The following is a 13,382-nucleotide window of genomic DNA, read 5'->3' on the forward strand; positions in this document are numbered from 1 at the left end:
AGAAAAGACCGAAAAAGCTAGAAGAGAAAGAGGAAGGGATCTTGGATCATGTAGCCTTGCTGCATTTCCTCCTATTGACTCAGGCTGACTTGAGTCATATATAGACCCCTCTTGTCAATTTCTTTCATTGTGATCCTTAAGACTTCATTTCTTCAGTTTATCATGTTATACTACTGATGTCCCAGGAAAAAGGTATCATATTAAACTGGTCACTGACACATGTGAATGACTGTTCAAATCTTTCCCAAAGATTTGGAGACTGTGAGGAGAGTCAAGGGTAGATCCTGAGAAGGACAAGTGCCACCAACCAACAGAATGGAGGAGCCTAGAAATGATGTGGGCAGCCAACTTAGACCAGACACATCAATCAATTGCCAAGCCTAGTTAGTGCCTATGGTGCCTCCACTGTCCTGCCAGCCTTCCCTTCATTCTCACACACTCTGTCCTCTTCTGTTTTCTCTCCCTGACTTTACCTTGGCCTCACAGTCAGCTTCCCATCCTCCAGCTTCACTTGCTCCACTCTATCCTCTTCAATGCCAATGTATTTCCATGTTTAGTCATCTCTTTATTGTTTGCCACCTCCATTAGGATGTACCCTCATCTGATCCAGGACCTTATGACTCTTGCTCATCAACCAGAAATAACCACCTCTAATACAGGGTTTCCAAAGCTTTCTGTCCATGCCTCCTTGACACTCTTGTGTAATGGGTCATGTGGTTTGGGCTTGTTTTACTCATGTTGATTGTTCCTTTCCTGTATGCTCTGGAAGCTCTAAAAACTCATGGACAATGAATCTTTGAGGGCCAGTATCATGCAGAATCAGACCTTGAAAAATTCCAAATGGATGAAAGAATTGGATAACACAGAAGAATGGAGGGAGGGTGTGAGGTAGCATCAAGGCCTGAGGGTAACATTTCCCATTATTATGGCCATGTAATAAACCACAAAACTTACTGGCATAAAACAAGCATTTTATTATTTTCACAAGAATTCAGAGGAGAGTCTCAGTCAGGAATTCTTAAAAGACTTGATGAGCCAGTTCTCACTTTAGGATCTGTCATGTGGTTATAGCAGATGTCAGCAGGACCTGCAGTCTTCTGAAGGGTAGACTAGGCTGGACATCCAAGATGGCAAGTCACAGAGTTGACAATTGATACTGGCTGTTGGCAAGGACTTTAGCTGAGATTCAACTATAATACCAGCATAGGGTCCTGGGTGTGGCTTAAGGTTTCATTGCAGTATAAGTCAAGGCAGAAGCTGCTTTGACTTTAAGGATCTAGGCTCAGAAGCTCAGCTCTGCCATCCTCTATTAGTTGAAGCAATCACAAGCCCACCCAGATTCTAGGGTATGAGACATAGACCTCCACATCTCAATGGAAGGATGTCAAAAGAGTTTTGGAGCCATTTGCTAAAATTGCCTCCATTTAAGGCTCTCCTAGCCCACCCCCTTTTTATTTATGGTAGAATAAATCAAGTTCAGAGAACTTCCATGGCTTATTCACAGTCATACCAAATGAGCAACCGAGCTGTCTTCAGCCGAAGTTCCCTTCACTCAAGCCAGTTCAGCCACCATGTACTTCATTACTTTCAGCAGGCCTCCACTAACCAAAGTGTTCTCACGCTTAAGCAACTGAGACCAACTTTGATAAAATTAACAACAAAAGATAGAGAGAAACTTAATTGAAAAATCTTGAAGATATTTCAGAGACTCAAAGGAACATTAGTTGATCAGATGATGTGGACCTAAGGTAGTTCAGGGCTCTTGGGAGACAGCATTCATTGAATCTCTTCCTAAAGAGCTGTGATTAAAGACTATGCTTTCAGGGATGATTTCTGTAAGATGTTACTTGGTGTGGTAGTCATATTTTTGTCACTGTGACAAAATGCCTCAGAAAATCAGCTTGAAAAAGGCAAGATTTATTTTGGCTCATGGTTTCAGAGCTTTCAGTCCATGATGAGTTGGCTCAATTGTTTTTGGGCTCATGTAAGGCAGAATGTTATGGTAGGGAGCATATGATGGAGCAAAGCTACTTACTTCATGGTGGCCAGGAAGCAAAGAAGGAGAGAAACAGGAAGTGGCCAGGATCCCAATATCCCCTTTGAGGGCATGCCCCCAATGACTTCCTTCCATTAGGCTCCACCACCTTCCAGTAGCACCAAAGGTTGGGGACTAAGCCTTCAACACATGGGCCCTTGAGGGACATTCAAGATCAAAACTGTAATGGTGAAGAAGTGTTTCTGATCATGTAGAGTGCTAACCTGGGAAGAAATAATGTGATTAACAGAGAGCGAGAAAAACATCCTGGTTTTTTTGATGTGGTTCATGTGAAAGACACCAGTGGCAATAACTTTGCCATGCAACTCTCCATTTCATTACCTGCAAAGGCAACAAACCATGGATTTCTATTTCCCAAAGAAAAGGTACCTGCCTCACCACTGCTGAACAAAGAGATAAGAGACTAGTGGACAAACAGAGCCCTGTGTAAAATCATCTCTAGGTGGCATGTTGGAAAACTCTTTGAAACTCATGAAAAGGAAAAAAAAGACCTGTGGTCAATGAGGACTCAGTACCAACACCTTTCAGTGTTCTCTCTGTTTGGAGATCCAAATTTCCAAAGGAAAGAGCTTCACTAACTCCTCATCGCCCATCAATCAGTTACAGCCAGGGAGACACAGCTGTAGAGTACAGACAATGTCAGGAAAGGTTCCCCCAAGTTTCAGCGCATGTCCTGACAAAGGGTATCCATGATCCTAAAGCTTCTGTGAGCTTGAGCATCATGTCTGAAGAGGGAAACTACTGAGACTCATGACCAAGAGGATTTGAAAACTGTACCCTCATTTCCAGTGGACTAGAAGCTTGCTTGGTGTCCCTTATGACCACAGGACTGTAACTGTTGGGCAGTAAATGGTTAAGGATCACTCAATGTGTCTCAAGCTCATATATTCCAGCAATTCTTTACTGTCAGGACACACACAGAGAATAGGAGATTCTATAGGTCAAAGGATGGCAAGAGTCAAAGAAGCAGAAGCAAATTCAATCAAGACAGTATGGGATTTTGCAAAATACATGGGAGTTTTGCATCTGGTAAATCAGTGTTCCTGAAGTCATGCCATGTCATGTTCATATGCTGAGATCAGCTGTGATGTAAGCTGTGAGGAAATTTATTTTTACTAATAAGCTCAAGTACCAAAGTTTAACACTAGTTTTTCAAGTTAAAAACAGATATATCTATACCGCTATCTATATATAACATATATATTTCCCTCATAATTGCATCAGGGTCTTGCATTTTCACATTTACATATATTTTCTTTAGTGAAAGAAATATGGGTATCATTAGAGTTCTCATATATCCCTGGGAAAAGCCAGGGGAGTGTGTCACACATGTAATTGTCATCTGGTATAATGACATATTTTAATGGAGAAAAGCTTAAAACCAGCTGCCAAAAATGATATCATTGCTGATCTGGCAAGAACTGAAAAGTTTAAAAGTGCACTGGAATCCTGGTGCTGATTCAAGTTCAGCCTGCTGTTCAGAAAAATTAGCCCAAACTGAGTAAAGCAAGAGAATGTCTGCATGAGTTTCCAATATCATGTTAACTAGGCCTGCCTAAGAATTATTTAATTGTTCAGGAAAATATGCCTGTGTTTGCCTTTGCTATTTCTGATCTGATTAGAGGCCAGATTCTCTGAAGTTAGATTTGAAATTTGTATATTTTTGTCCAGTAGAAAACTCCACAGTTACAGCTTTGTGGTTCCATGAAACATCAACCATTTTTGTGTCTATTAGCAAATTCCATTCAGCATTTGCTTGACTGACTATATAAAAATATCCATCGTTTGAACTAGCCTGACTGTCTTGTTAGCATTAATTAATGAGATGAATAAAATCTTTCACACATGTTCATTCTACATTTGTATAGAAGTCATGCTTTTAACATTTTGGAAAATTATACTTTAACACTAGGAATGAGTCTGCAGTTTCTCCCATCTCCTCAGATCCAGGGTGGTGGGTGAGATGGTCTGCAAAATACCCTCCGGGATCAATATTGTATGATTCCTTCAATAAAAGTGTGGTGTAAAGTACTTGGGTTATTTGTCAAAGAGTGAAATTGTCAAAGGAAAAATTTCAGAAAGGCTTAGGGATGGGTCTATAAAATGAATCCTACCTAAACAAAGACTCTCAAAATTATCACCAAGTGCTATGGTTTGAATGATGGTGCCACCCCCCAAAAAAAATTGTGCTGAATCTTAATCCCCTATGCAACAGAATTAAATGGGTGTGGCCTTTGAGATGTGGTCAAGTCATGACAACTCCACCCACATAAAAAGGATTAGCATCCTTTAAAAAAAGATCAAAATTGAAAGGATGTTGTCCACCATGTGAGGAGGACACAGGGCTCCTCCTCTCAGGAGGATGCAGGAACAGGCGCCATCTTGGAAACAGAGAAGAGCCCTCACTGGATATCAATCCTGCTGGTGCCTTGATCTTGGATTTCCCAGCCTCCAGAAGCATGAGAAACGAATTTCTACCATTTCTACATACCCATTTTGTGGTATTTTTTCATAGCAGCACAAATGGACTAAGATTCTCAATAACCTGAGTACATAAGAACCTAAGGTGCTCAGACCATCAGTCTGGCAAAAGTATCCTATCTTGTCTGGAGATGATCATGAATCTTCATGGTAACTGTCTGTGGAATAGAGTTAGACCACCAATAAATACAAGATCCACAAAATGATCCCTGATTCCTCCTTATAGTGTCAAATGAGAACCTACAGCATCAGCCGGTCAACAGTGATCTGACCAGGCACCTGGCACTTTGATACCCAAAGTGTGGTCTTAGGACCAGCAGACAAAGATACCACCTGGGAGCATATGCTGGGAGCCTGCCAAAATCTCAGGCCCAGCTATGACCTAATGGCCTAATGAAACAAAGCCAGCATTTAACAAGATTCCCTGGTGATTGTCATACAGAGGGAGTTTGAGAAGCACTGATCTGTCTTCAGGAACCAAAAGCTCTCACCCTGCTCATACATTGGAACCACCTGGGGAGTCTTAGGGCTTACAGAGGGTGGGTGTTATTAGTACACATGGAAAACTGTAGCAGGATGGAAGGAAGGAGACAGATGGAAAACATAAGCCACTCTCCTTAATTCAATGCTGTGTAAGAAAAGACCAGCAAACGGGCTTTAGTAATACCAGGCTTTTTCAGTTTAGGTTCTTGGAAAGGAGCCAGCAAAGGAAGGCTGTGGCCTGTAGGGAAGAAGCAGAATACCTAAGCCTGTGGTTTCTTCTCTTGATTATGTCCCCCAGAGATGAAGGTACTCATGACTATCCAGGATGCCTATCCTCTGTTCTGGCTAATTTTATTCCGTGAGTTTATCTAGAGTTTAAGAGCAATAATTAGGGGCCATAAAAACCCCAAAGGTTCCAGAAAGTACCAGTAAGAGGAAGGTCAGAGTATGCTTTGACCATTCTTGACAAAGTCCCTTTCCTCATTCTGAATCTCAGGTAGGGAATTTTCTTCATGGAAAGTTCTAAAGTAGAAAATCCCCATAATAATCAAGTTAAACTTCTCACTATCACAGCCCACAGTTGCTATTTTTAGAAATGCTAAGCTGTGAGCAGGCGATGATTAGGTTAAGTGCCAGTGGCCTGCAATGTGGGCCCAAATGCTTGTCATAGACATAGTCAGACAACTGCAGTCCAGCAATGTGTTTAGCACAGTGCTTCGTTTCTTCAGTCACAAAGTATTGCCTGTGGGTCTGGCAGGTTCAGGAAGATCAAAGAGAGATGGCAGGTGCTAAGAAAAGTCATTATTTGGAAAACTTTTAAAAAAAATGTATATGTAGTTGTAAAAAGAGTCAGCTAATGAATTTGTTGAGGTTCAGTTAGTTAGGATGTTGCTACTGGAAGAAACCCCCAATGTGCAGTTGCTCAAAACAGAAGCTCATTAGTGTCTCCATAAAATTCAAACTGGGTATTTTAAGCAGAGATTTGTGGACTGGAGCTCAGGTTCACTCCATCTTGAGGGGCTTCTAAGATTGCCACGGGTCTCAATCAGTTTGGGCTGTTATAACAAAGTACCACAGACTGATAGCTTATAAACCACAGAAATTTATTTCTCATAGTCCTGGAGATTGGAAGTCTGAGGTCAGAGTACCAGCATGGTAGAGTTCTGGAAAGGGCTTGCATCCTGGTTACAGATGGCCAACTTCTTGTAGTAGCCTCACGTGGTAGAGAGTGTGTGAAATCTCTCTAATATCTCGTCTAATGCCATCACATGGGACATTAGGATGTCAATATTTGAATTTGGAAGGGACACAACATTCAATCCACAACCTAAATACCACATTGGTCTGCAGCCAGTACAATGAGTGAAAGCTTGGTGGATCCCTCATGAAAGGGTTTTATGGATCAGATCTTAAATAGGTACACATCAACCCTGGTCACATTTTATTAGTTAGAACTCAATGCCTTGGCCATACCAAACCCCAAAGGAGTCTGGGAATGTAGTCTAGCCATGTGGCCAGGAGAGAAAATGACTTTTGTAAACAACTTTGCCATAGTAGGTCAAGAACATCATTTCAAAATGGAATGGAACAGAATAAACCAGAATGCCTTTGACCTGGAATAAAATGCATTTGGAAAGCCTTGTTTTTGTTACCTGTATAATTGTATGCACACATATATGTAAAATATATCTCTTACACTAAGTCATTGTCTAAAAGTTACAAATAGTTGACAGAATGGCTCAAGTGGCAGGGTATCTGCCTAGCAAGCATAAGGCCCTGAGTTCAAGCCCCAGTACTGCCAAAAAATAAGTTAAAATTGTTCTTCCAAAAAAAGATAGGCAGTATTAGAAGAGACACCTAGAGAAGAAAATATGGGCTCAAGTGCTGAAGGGAGTTTTAAATCATTGAGAAACTGGACAAGTGTGAGCACACTTAAATATTCATAAGTAACAAAAACGTCAAAAAGCCAGACACCGTTGTGTAGCTTATCCTGAGAAACATTGGCAAGGAGTCAGGTTAGACTTAGATACCCACTCATGCCACAACAGCAGCACACCTCTGGTCTCCAAGGAGTTCACCTGTGCCCATGAACACAAAATATGAGGAGAACACAAAATACAAGAAGAACAAGCAGAACTTGCACAGAAAGCCCAGCATGAGTCAAAAGAACGAGCCTGTTAAAGTTGGATGAAGGGCTGGTTTGTCACATTGTAGGGCAAAGACCTTGGGCTAGTTTAACTTCCAATCACAAAGAACAAAGAGCCACTCTTTTGATTTTGCATGTTGTTGTATATGTACATGCAAGTCTGTACATATGTGTGTATGCTTGGCACATGTTCACCTGTGTGCTGAGACACAAGAGGGGTAAAATAGTAAGAAATCCAGAAGTATTGAGAATTCTTAGCAGAAATGGATGAGGCTAGGTTAATCCATTTTGAAAGGGTTAATGGAGGAAAAGCTCAGTGGGCTTTTCTAGGGAGAGGCAGGATATAATTGAAAAGAATACAGCCAAGGGTCATGTCTCTGTGTGGATCTGTGCTGGACCATAAAACATGCTTCAGAGCTGAAATCAGCAGACCTGGATTTGACTCCCCAAAAGGTTGCTTATTCTTCCCTTTCTACAGTTTAGAAAACTGAGAGTCAAAGAGATTACACTGAAAGTCTTGTAGCTCAAAGGAAGAACTGGAATTCAAAGTAGACTCTGAAATGAGGCAGGGTCAGGAATCTACCAGGCAGGATCATCTAGCTGAAGGGCACAACACATGGAGACAGTAGAAAATTCAGATGGTGGCCAAGGGCCCCTTAAAGGAGGATAACTGGAGTTCTTGGGCATGGGGACAGAGACAGCCATCTTTACATGGGTGCCCTAGGCTGCTGTGGCATCAAGGAAAAAGAATAAGGCAAAAGTGAGATATGAAAGTGGTGAGAATTCTGGGAAATGCCATCAGTTAAACGTGTCCATCTCTTCCCTGCTCTACTATTCTCCAAATCAAAAGAGAGCTTAATCACCTGTAAAACAGAAACTTGACTCAATTTTCCCAAGGAGTTCCATAAATCCAGCCCCTTTCTTTCCCTTCCCTCCCCCACCACCCACCAGAACAGGGTTGGAGACAGTCATTTCTTAGAAACACTAAAAATACACATGACATCATTCCTCTCCCAAAGCCTTCTACCACCACCCCCACAACAAGCCAAGTAATTTGAACCCCTCTACAAGGCCTGCCATAGCCTCCTTTGAGGTCTGCGTTTCCCTATTTATTGTACCTGGGAGACTGACAGACATATGTTTTATGATACATTATATATTAGGCTTGGCTAGAGACTCCATTTCCATTAAAGATGACTAAAGTCCTAAGTTATAGCTGCCTGGACCTCCCTGGCCATTTGTCCTCTGAAGCTATTCTCTGAGCTGTATTTCTGTCTTTTCGTGTGACATTTACTCACAAAATGGACAGAGCTTGGCCATGAAAAACCAAAGACTCTCTGTTTCTACAATATTTTTTTAGAAGAGAACTCTAAAGCCCTCATCTTGAATTCTTCCAGTTCTCGGTTCTGACAATTGCCTAAAATAGACGAGTGCTCCCCAAAGCTGCAAAATCACATCTCTCTTTAAAACACCAGCCAAAACTGAGAAAGATAAAATAAAAACATCTACTTTTCTCAAAATGGGGTTATGCGAGTTGTGCCCTTTGGGCAATTGTTCAGCAATCACAGGCATGTGGTTACTGCATAGCAATTGGCTAAACGCTAACCCTGCTTCCTAAGACACACACTTTGGGAAAGTACTGTTTGTAAATGTTGGGATTTTTAAAATTTAGAATGATACTTTCAAACCAACTTAGATAACATTTTATTGCAGAGGTAATTAGCAAAAATAAGCAAAAGACAGTGTATAAAAGAAGCAACATCAAAAAAAACCCAACCTTTATTAACATTATAACCTATGAATTAAAGCTGGTAAGGGAAAATAACTTCATTATTCCGTGCAAGAGTCATTGATTAATAGAAAATACACATCAAAGAGTTTCATTTGCATATGTAGCAGCTCTGGTACCTCATAAAGGTTTGTGAGGGAAGGAGCTCCCCATGGTGCACACAGGCACACAGAGACCCCCCCATGTTACTACAGGAGCCATCACTCCTGCCCAACTCTGAAGGATGCTTGACTTCATGGGTATAATTACAGCCAGACCCAGAGAGACCATTGAGCTGAACCATGGACAGACACTGAACTATTTATAGATATATAAATATGTAGAGAGGATGAGAAACATATCTCTTAGTAATTTTTTAACCTGTAAGTTTTTTCACAAGTGGTTTTCCGTCCTCCCAGTTCCCACAGTTAATATTTTATGAAAGAAAATGTGTCCTGTTTTCTCCCAGATCAGCCTGGGCAAAAAAGTTAGCAAGATTCTATATCAAAAAATAAGGGCTAGGATGTAGCTTGGTGGTACAGTGCTTGCCTAGCATGCGTGAGGCCCTGGGTTCAATCCCAGCACCAAAAAAGAAAAGACAAAATAAAAAACAAGCTGAACATGGTAGATCAGGCCTGTAATCTCAGCTACTTGGGAGGCAGAGGTAGAAGAATTGTGGTCCAAGGCCTGTCCTGGGCAAAAGAAAGACCCTATCTAAAAAATGAACTAAAGCAAAAAGGGCTGGGGCTATGGCTCAAATGGTAGCGCATTTGCTTAGCAAGCTCAAGGTCCTGAGTTCAAAGCCCAGTACCACCAAGAGAAAGGGAAGGAGGGAAGATGGAAGGAATGAAAGGGGGGCGTGAAGGAGGGAGAGAGGCTATAAAGGCCATGGCAGACTTGCTAATTACCTAAATTTTGAATGCCATTTTCCAGACCATATACAGATCCATCAGCATAGAATTAAAGCCTTATTGGCTCAAGGTGTTAAAACGAAACCTCTGACAAACCTTTGCTAACCCAGGCAGATTGCAGAAACTCAAGCTTAGAAATAAGATCAAGAATTATGTTTTTAAATTGAGTAGAAACATCAGTAGCTGCACACTGATTGAGAGAAAGGTCCTATTCAATTATTCCAAACAAGTTACTAAACAAATAACAGAAAAAAAACCATAAAAACCTGGTCTGGTGGTACACACCTATGAATCCCAGTAGTGAGGAGTCTGAGGCAGGAGGATCACGAATTCAGGGCCAGCCTGAGCTACACAGCAAGACACTGTCTCAAAAACCATAACACAACAAAAAGAAACAAACTCAAGGTAGAGGGGAATCAAAGTTTAGAATTGCTACAATACAATATCAAAAATGTCCACTTTTCAGCAAAAAGTTATGGGACATGAAAAAAATAAGACAATGTGACCCACACACAAAAGGAAAAACTGCAGGCAATAAAAATTATCTGAAAGGCCCCAAGTGATGCATTTACCAGACAAAGACTTCAAACTGAGTTCAAAGAACTAAAGGAAGCCATGTTTAAAAAATTAAAAGGAAATGTAACAATAACTCATCAAATACAAAATATCAATGGAGAACTTATTGTTAAAGGACCATTTTTAAACTATGGAGTTAAAAAGCACAATAACTGAAATAAAAAATTCACCAGATTCAACAGCAGACCTATGCAGCAAAAAAAAAAAAATCAGAAAACTTAAAGATAAATCAATAGAAAATATCCAATCTGAAGAAGAGAAAGAAAAAATAATGAGAAATACTAACAGAGCCTAAGAGGCCCGTGTGAAACCATTCAGTGTACCAACGTGCAAGTAGTGAGAGGTCAAACAGAAGAGGGACAGAAAATGAGCAGAAAAAATATTTGAAGATTTAAACAACACTATCAACCAACTTACCTAGCTGACATTTATAGAACACCCTACTTAACAACATCAGAATATACATTCTTTTCAAGTGTACAGGGAACATTCTTGAGGAAAATAAACCATGCACTAGGCCATAAAATAAGACTCAATAAATTTCAAAAGATTAAAATCTTACAAAGTATGTTCTCCAACCACAAAGGAATTAAGTTATAAATCAACAAAAGGAAATTTGGGGAATCAATAAATACTTGGAAATTAACACATTTCTAAATAACTGATGGGTCTATATTAGTTCATTCTCCATTAGTAAAATGAAATACCTGAGGCTGGGAACTTTATAAAGAAAAGAGATTTATTTAGCATTGGAAGCTGCAAGTCCAATCAGCATGATACTGGCTCTGGCAACCCCAACCCTCATCTCAGCTGCAGCACATCGTGGCCTAATAATGGTAGAAGCATTTTTGCAAAAGGGAGAGAGCACATTGCCAGACAAAAAATCAGAGCAGAAGGAGGAGCCCTTTTTATAACAATCCTCTCACAAAAATTAACCAATGGTTTCATAAGACTACCTTAATCCCTTCAGAGGGTAATGCCCTCAATGACTTAAAGGCCCACTAGGCCCCACCTCTTAAAGGTCCCAGCACCTCTTAGCATTGCCACATTTGGGACAAAGCTTCCAATGCATAAAACCTTGGGGGACTAACTACATCCAAACCATAGAAGGGTCATAGAAGAAATTGTCAGGGAAATTAGAAAATATTTTAACTGAAGGAAAATAAAATGACAGCATATTAAATTTTATGACACAGAAACAAAGCAGAGATCTTTATAACTTCAAATGCCAAAAAAATGAAAGACATCACATTAATAACCTAAGCTTCCACCTTAATAAATGAAAAAAAGAAAAGAGAACTAAACCCAGAGTAAGAAGGAAGAAATCAAAAAGATCACAGTAGAATGCGATGAATTAGAAAATAGAAAAATAGTAAAATTTATGGTAACAATAATTGTTTTCTTAAAACAAACAGCAAAACCAATAGACGTTTAGCTAGATTGATCAAGAAGAAAAGAACACATTAATCACTAAATACACTGTAAGTGTAGGTTTCACTGTTGTCCTTACAGAAATTAAAATACTACAAGTAACTACATGCTATAAGCAAATACAATTTAGATGTATAAATTCCTACAAAGGCACAAATTATCTAAACTAACTAAATAAGAATTTAAAAATATGATTAGACCTATAATAAGTAAAGAAATTGAATTAGTAATGTAAGATCTCCCCACAAATAAAAGCCCAAGTCAAGACAGTTTCATTGGTGAATTCAAACATATAAAAATGCTAAATCAATCCTTCATAAATTCTTCCAGAAAACAAAGGAGGAGGAAACCCTTCTCAATTCATTTTATGTGACTAATATTACTCTGATACTAATGCCAGACAAAAACATGACATGAAAATAAAACACAACAGACAAATAACCTTCATAAATATTGGTGCAAAAAGGTCTTAACAAAATTCAAGTAAGATGAAAATACAAAAACATGTCAAAAATACTAAACCTTGTAACCAAGTGGTTCTTTCTATCCCAGGAATGCAATATTGATTTAACATCTGAAACTCAAATAATGTAATATGTTATATTAATAAGATGAAAGACAAAAATCACATGATCATCTCAATAAATTCAGAAAAAGTATTTGACAATATACAATACCCATTCATTATAAACACTCTCAACAAACTAGGATGATTGTCCATGAATAAAATCCTAATTAATAATGACTGCTTGTCCCTAAGATTAGAAATAAGGCAAAGACATTCGCTCTTACATGCACTGTTCAGCATCATAATAGAAGTCCTAGCTAATGCAATGAGTCAAGAGAAAAAACAAGAAGAGTCTCTCTCTCTCTCTCTCTCTCTCTCTCTCTCTCTCTCTCTCTCTTTTGGCAATACTGGGGTTTGAACTCAGGGCCTTATGCTTGCTAGGCAGGTGCTCTACCACTTGAGACACTCTGCCAGCAAAAAAATAAGAAGAGAAGTCCAGACTTGAAAGAAGTAAATCTCTATTCTTGTTTCTGAATCTATCCTATTTGGAATTCATTTAGCTCCTTGGACGTGCAGATTAATGTTTTTCATTATTTCTTTTTTTTTTTTTTTGGTGCTGGGGATGGAACCCAGGGCTTTGCACATGCTAGGCAAGCACTCTACCACTAAGCCACATCCCCAACCCTCATTATTTCATTACATATTTTTTCTGTCCTTTTTGGTCTCCTTATTGCACACTCATTATTTATATGTCAGTATTCACATCTTTGTTCATTTTTCTTCATTCTTTTTTCTTTCTGTTCCTTAGACTGAATAATCTCAAATAACCTATCTTTGAGTTTTCTGATTCTTTGGTCTGTACTCTCAAATGTGTTGTTGAGCCCCTCTGGTGAATTTTTTATTTTGGTTATTGTACTTTTCAACTACAGAATTTCTACTTGGTTCCTTTTTTAATAATTTCTCTCTTTAAATGGTGAGACATTATTCTCACATGTTCAGTTCTTTAGACATAGTTTCCTTTG

This window comes from Castor canadensis, chromosome X, assembly GCF_047511655.1.
Source record: "Castor canadensis chromosome X, mCasCan1.hap1v2, whole genome shotgun sequence".
Classification (NCBI taxonomy): Eukaryota; Metazoa; Chordata; class Mammalia; order Rodentia; family Castoridae; genus Castor; species Castor canadensis.